Genomic DNA, 7393 nt, shown 5'->3' on the forward strand with positions numbered 1-7393 from the left:
CTTATATTATGTCTCCTCCATCTACATATAAGGATGTTTCCAGGAGCTGAAAGGGAAAACCTCATTCACAGCAAACACCAAAAAAACCCACTACTGATAAGTCACTTCCCTGAAACAGCTATTCTGATGACAAATTTGTTAGTTTTTCAGTGGCATAGGGATAAGATGACAGCCTGTGATGGACCCCAGAGTAGTCCCAGTAGTATTCTGTCAACTTGCTGTCAATTTTCACTCCTTCTCTTGCCACCACTGTCAAGCTTGTAAAACCTGATGCTCTGTTACTGATGCAGCAAGGTCAAGTTGCATTGTTATTGCAGAGGTAGGTTTGTGAGTAATTAGAGAACATTAGACTGCTGGGCTCCTGAGTGGTACTATCTTGGGCACTAAATTTATCTCAGAGCAGAACTAAAAAAAAAAAATAATACAAATTTAGTTTGGCTAGTTGTTCAGTCTGCTGGTTTGAAAGAAAAGGGGAAAGGGAAAGGGAAAAGGAAAAGGAAAAGGAAAAAAGATAAAAAAATAAGAAAGGAAAAAGAAAGAGGAAGAGGAAAGAGGTAGAGGAAAGAGGAAGGAAAGAGGAAAGAGGAAAGGAACGGTAAAGGGAAAGTTTGGTTTAGTTCAGAAAACTTAAAAAAAAATTAAATAAGATCCCCTAAAAGCCCCCAGAAATTCATACTCCACATTGTTGTCTTCTTTAATATGGTAATACATAATACAAACTTGAGTCAAGAAAATATTTTGAGGGACCTTTTTCAAAACTATTTTTTAAAGTTTTGCATAAATATGGGAAATTTTATCCAAAGTCAAAAAAAAAAAATAATAAAGCAAGCATCATCCCTCTCCCTCCTAAATGTAACAAGATTGCTTAGAAGCAAGAGATTTTCAGAAAACAGCATAATTGGGATCTTCTTTTATGTTTTCTGGCAGTTTGTGAAACCTTTTTACTCGTAAACTAGAAACTTCCTCATTTTTTAACATTCGAGTCACACTTTGTAAAGAGCAAGGAGATGGCCTTTATGAGGCTAGGTTCCAAAATTGCAAACAGCAGCAAGTATCCCTCAGGCTTCCTAATCCAAAGGCTATGAAAGAGAACTAGAGGGGGACCAGCCACCTCCTAACCTGCTCCAACTGCTGCTGCAACATATGTGGTGAGCACTAAACAGTGCCTTTGCACCAAAATCAGGGCTCCAGGCAGACCCTCCTCCCCTTCAGTCAGGGGGTGACAGCATGGGCCGCATGGGTAGGGGCTGGAACACAACCTTGTTCCATGGAGAGGAAACATTTTATCTGTGTTGTGTCACTTCACAGAAAGAGAAGAAATGTCAGACTAGTTTCAGATAGTATTGAAAACTCAGCACAGTACAACCTTATTCAAAGTACTTCTCTTAAAAACTTCCCGGGAATATTCAATAGAAAATGGCTACAGCTTGGTCCTAACTGGGGAAAGGCAGCAGAGGACAGTTTGCAATAAAGCAAAAATCTTTTTTTGCCTTTCGTGACTCCTTCCTTTTGTGCCTTGGAGGTTCTTAATGAAAAATGTTCACTCAACAGATACGTACGAACTTTTTACAGTCTAACTTGAGCCAAGAAGAAGCTGTTCATAGGACATCAGCTTATTTGAAATATTGTTCCTACTGATAGGAAAGCGGCATTGGGAACAGGGAGTTTGTGTTTTGGACAAAGAATTTTTTTACCATTATTATGCAATATGACAAGAGGAGAATACAAAGAAGAGCAATGAGAGGAAGATAAGGACAGAGCTGATATGGCTTCATCAGAATTACTGTAATTGCAAAAGTTTTCAGCAGTACTATGTACGTGGGTGTACAGTTCTTTATTGAATTCTTGAAATACATCACCTGCTCCCTGAGAATGCTGACAGCAAATTCAGTACTGGCAGGAAGGTGTGGGGACCTGATGCCATTGCTAGTCAGGCTGTGATGCTCCCCGGTTGTCACAGTTTCTTCCTCTACTCTTGTGTATTGTGTTCCAGCTCCCTAAGTGGAGTTAAAACAACCAGAGTCACTTTCAGAAATGAATCCACAGCAAAGCAATTAGATCCCAGCAATAGTTGGGTTGACTGCAGAAGCTGGGTAGGTGTTTTACTACTCTCTGAATCCAGATCCAGTTCTCATATTCAGGCTTAAAGATGCCACAAAATGTTTCCAGAGAACACTTCTCTATTTTTTTTTAAATGTGTTTAGCCAAGGAAACATAATTAAGAAAGCATGTTTGGACTTCACTTAGTTCCTTACTAGTTTTCAAGGAAAAGCAAGCAAAAGAATTTTCTACCGAGCAATAGAGCAAGGGGAGACCTCATTTTGACATTCTTGTATTTTATATACTGCCCATAAAACTCGAAAAAAGGGGCAACTCTATTCATTAAAATGTTGTTCTTTCTTGCTTAAAGAATCATCTGTTTAAGGGTAATGGAAAGCATTTCACTGGTGTGGCCTTATTAGATTTCTGTTTTTTTTTTAAATAAGTGCCACAGCTTCCATGTCACACATGTGTTGAATTCTTACAGCAGCTAACAGAGGAGTCATGCTTGTCATAATCCTACTTGATTCTGTCTTCGGTAAGTTGTACAATCGGGTAGTAATGCATCAACTGCCTAATGCACCATGGATTTTTTATTTATTTTTTTTAATAATTGTAAGATTTTGTTTGCGGGTTGTTGTTTTTTTATTTTCTGCTCAAGCACTAAGGGCCTCCTTATATGCTGCTTCCACCAATGTAGCTACTTATACCATGAAATACCACTGAAGTAAATGGGAATATTTATGGAGTCATTTGTTATTCAAAGGGCTTGATTCCCTGATTATTTATTCTGGGTTTTCAGTGGTGTTACTGTACTTACTTGAACAGAGTTATTTCTATTTTAGCTGATGCAAAAGAAACTACAGTCAAAGGTGACAGACTCTGGCATAAATCACTTTGTAAATAGTTTATTTAAAATAAAGACAAATAATACTTTTGGATAAGCGCAAATCACAGTTTTGCAAAAATCACAATCTGTTTTTTGCATGTTCTCTGGGATATTCCAAACACAAATGAATACTCAAAGGTAGCATTATTTTTTAAGCTTGAGCACTCACTACATGCTTGACAAATAACATCTGCCTAGAATTAAATCTTGCCTCACTGATGTCATTGATGTCTGATCTTAAACAGAGATCAGATTTCAATCCCCATGGGGAAACAGGTTGGCAAAGGCTTTTGTTAACGAAGTTAATTTCATAATACAGAGATGCCCAACTTACAGGCCACTCCACCATAGTTCAGTTACTTAATTGAGTCCAAATCTACTTACAGCTACCTCCTTTCCCAAGAGCCTTAAAGATGTGGGTGGAGACCAAGCCACAGGTGAGATGGGTAATCCTGATAGTTGCAGCCTCCTATTTCACAGACATCCTGACAATTTGGTCCTTTACCAAAAACAGAAGCATCCTGATTGCCTGACAGGTGCAATTTTATCCCCTTGCAGGTTGAGGTTTGAAAGCTCCCCTTTCAGACATTTCCAAGGCAGGCAGGGATTGACAAATTATCTACAACTGCCTGTATATGAGCTTCGCCAAAAAGCAAAAATGCTTCTAAGAAGCACCAGACTTACTGTGCCTGCTTTGTACAGACTCTGTGTAAATGTGTGCATACTTTCAGATTCTATGCACATGTGAAGATAGCTGTCCTAGGCATGCATGGTGGGTGGCATGCTGTGGCAGGAAGAATGGGCTCCACAGTCATAATTGGTAAGCTTCTGATGAGCTGACTGAGTACAGTACACATCATATAGCACTTTTCACATTGCCAAGTTAACAGCTATCACCAGAGGTAGAATTTAAACTGCTGGAATAAACAAAGTCAAGGGGAAGTATCTTGCTGAAATGTCACCTCCTATGGAGCTTGTAGAAAGCTATTACTATTGTAAAGATGCATATATGGGATTTCAAAATTTATATTATGCCTTAAAGAATATACTTCAAGAATGCAAAATATACAGCAAGGGCAAACAATTACCTTTCCCAGAGTTTAAATAAGTTTGCCATTTTGTACGTTAGAAACTTCACAGTAGCTTTCAAATGGTTTATTATTACAAAAGGTAATTTAACTCAACTAAAATAGTTCCCTTCTGGAAGAAAAAAAAAAAAAAAAAAGTAATTTGTGGTTATAAAATTTATAAAGGTTTAACTTGTCTGCCTTATGTTGTCTGAAAGATAGGACTATAATCTCAGACAGCTAGGTACCAGGAGAATTAACCGACTCAGAAACTGGAAGCACTTTGTCTAAGTGCCAACTCTACTATTGTCAGAGGTAGAGCTGCTCAAGCAACAGAGAGGTAGAGCTGCTCAAGCAACAGCCTAGCACTGAAGTAGCCTCAGAACCGTAGGTCTCAAGAACAAGTATCTTTCGCCTTTATAACGTCCCTCTTTTCAGAACTGTAAACATAAAAACACGTCCAGCTACTCTGTTTCTCTTATGGCCTCTATTTCCGAGAGAACAGAGGACTGCTCCAGCCAGCACAACTGGTTCTGCTGGGCTTTGGAAAGCTGACTAAAAGGCAGAGCCAGAAACCAAGCAGTCTGTGAAACAGCAGCCCCATAGGTTCCCTGAGTGATGCCTGATGCTTGAATCCCGAGCAGGCTGTGCTGCAAAAGTGAGGGCTGTGCTGCATGGTGGGATCTGCAGTGCTGGGATGGTGGATAAGTGCTGAGTTTTATCCTTGGCCCTTTTCATTGTCCTCCAGGGCCAGGGCACAAAGCTAGTGCCCCAAAGCACACTGACAGCAGCTACCTCTTGGTACTGGCAAGACATCGTCTGGGGGGCAAGCCCAACTACAGAGCAAAGAGGAAGATGTTGAAGGCTCTGAGTCCAGCCAATACTGTTTGATTTATTGTTTGTAGGCACAGAGCAAAGACAAGGTATTTAGGAAAAAGTTTGCTATCTACAAAAGAGAAAACAGACAAGAGACTGTATGTTTCACAGAGGATTTGTAGGCTGATACAAAAACTACATTTCCAAAAACGACAGGGATTGATGAGTTGCCCTGTCTGCTCCCCGATTTTTTCACTCTTGCCCTGGCAGATCCAGCAGGGAGGTAGGTGTCTTGGTCAGTAAGAAGTGTCAGCTTTACATGTGGAACAGTTAGAAATGTGGGAACGAGTGAGGAAAGGGATGGTTTCAGAAGGGCGAGTTGCTAATCGGAGGGTTCCCAGCTCCGCTCTCAGGCGGAGCAGAGGCCCGGCCCTTGCCCCGGCCCGGGGCATCTCCGGCGCGGCGGCCCCGTGAGGGCAGGCGCCGGCGGCTCCGTCCAAGCGGGACAAACGAAGCCGACAAGCAAAGAGCTGCAGAGCCTTTGCCTACGACCTTGGCTGTGCCAGGAGTAATTTTTTTCTTGCCCCCTGCTAGCACTGGTCACCCTGTTGCACACGGTCGCTGGCAATAATATAAATAGCTGGAATATGGAAAATGAGGCAATTCAAAGAAGACCAAGGGTCGGGAATAAGGAAGTGTTACCTTGATATCAAGCAGTATTCTATTTGAAATCCTTGACGCACACGAAACAGTTGTATCTTTTTCTAATTCTCCGCTCCCCTGTCTTTCTCTGTCCCCCTCGCTGAAGTGCCCCTGAGCAATATATGCATGTGAAAGGGCTATTACCACGACTGTGAAGTCCCAGAGCTGCGCCTATTTCCCTGGCCCTGACAGCATTTCCCCCCCTTGCACTGGGGGCTGTAGGGGAGGCAGCCGAAGTGCTGCTAAGAAATTAGAGAAGCTAACAAGCCTCAAAAGGGACAAAGACAAAGCAGGAAGGGGTAAGGCAGGCGCCGGCGGCTCCGTCCAAGCGGGACAAACGAAGCCGACAAGCAAAGAGCTGCAGAGCCTTTGCCTACGACCTTGGCTGTGCCAGGAGTAATTTTTTTCTTGCCCCCTGCTAGCACTGGTCACCCTGTTGCACACGGTCGCTGGCAATAATATAAATAGCTGGAATATGGAAAATGAGGCAATTCAAAGAAGACCAAGGGTCGGGAATAAGGAAGTGTTACCTTGATATCAAGCAGTATTCTATTTGAAATCCTTGACGCACACGAAACAGTTGTATCTTTTTCTAATTCTCCGCTCCCCTGTCTTTCTCTGTCCCCCTCGCTGAAGTGCCCCTGAGCAATATATGCATGTGAAAGGGCTATTACCACGACTGTGAAGTCCCAGAGCTGCGCCTATTTCCCTGGCCCTGACAGCATTTCCCCCCCTTGCACTGGGGGCTGTAGGGGAGGCAGCCGAAGTGCTGCTAAGAAATTAGAGAAGCTAACAAGCCTCAAAAGGGACAAAGACAAGGCAGGAAGGGTTAAAGCATCCCTGAGCCTTGCGTCGAAGAGGGGGGCGATACCCAGCAACTCAGACTGGGAGGGAGGCCGGGGGAGCCCGCAGGACCTGGGGGAGAGCAGGGCAACCGGGGCCGTACCCTCGAGACATCCACCTGGGTTCCCGCCCTCGTGGCTGCTTGGCTTTTTGATCGTCCTTTATCCCCGATTTAAATGGGAGGGAGTATTTTTTATTAAAGAGGCAGACATGTAAATTATTATTTTGCTTTTTGCTTGACTTGACCTCTAGAGACGAAATTTAGCCTTTTCAGTGGTTTGAATTAATGTTAAGAGGAAGAAACGCACCCGTGAAAATTAGATAGGAGAAGGATAGCCTTTGGCTAAAAACCTATTTTCGTTACTTTAATTTATTTGTGCTTTTTTTTCCCACGTCTGTTCTCCGATTGTAAGGAAATATACCAAGTGCGAAATAAACGCTCCGACAAAGCAAATAACTGTTATTACTTCTACCCGTCCATAAATATGGTATAAAAATAATAATTGATCACAATACTTTTTATTTCCCTGCTTCCACTTACTGAAGGACACTGTGCAACGAAAACCGCCAACAGCGTTAAAGAATCTAAGCGCTCTTTGGAGCAAGAGTGGCCCAGCTCTCAGGCGATGGTCATGCTGGAGGCAGGTGATACGAGACCTCTTGCCCGCAGAAGAGCTTGGCAGTGCTATCTGAGAAGTATGCCAACGAAGTAGCTGGGTAAAAGAAGGACTGGGGAAGCTCCACAGGCTGACGGCGGAGTTTGAGCCTAGGGGCGTCGGGTCCCCCTGGCCTCCAATACCCCACTGCTTTTTCCCGAAGTCCAGAGTTGAGGTGTCACTTGGCAAGGTAGAAACGCACTGGGCGGCTGTGGGTCTTGGAGGAGGTGCCAAGGGCCGCGGGAGGAAGAGACCCAAGGAGCTGACCCGGGGCAGCAGCCGAAGAGCCAGCGTCTCCCTCCCGGGCTGGGCCGACCCGTTCCCGCAGCTCCCGCCACACGGCGAGGCGGTCCCGCAGCGGCGGGGGGGGCGGCGAGGGG

This window comes from Chaetura pelagica, unplaced genomic scaffold, assembly GCF_000747805.2.
Source record: "Chaetura pelagica isolate M959 unplaced genomic scaffold, ChaPel_1.0 scaffold70, whole genome shotgun sequence".
NCBI classification, from domain to species: domain Eukaryota; kingdom Metazoa; phylum Chordata; class Aves; order Apodiformes; family Apodidae; genus Chaetura; species Chaetura pelagica.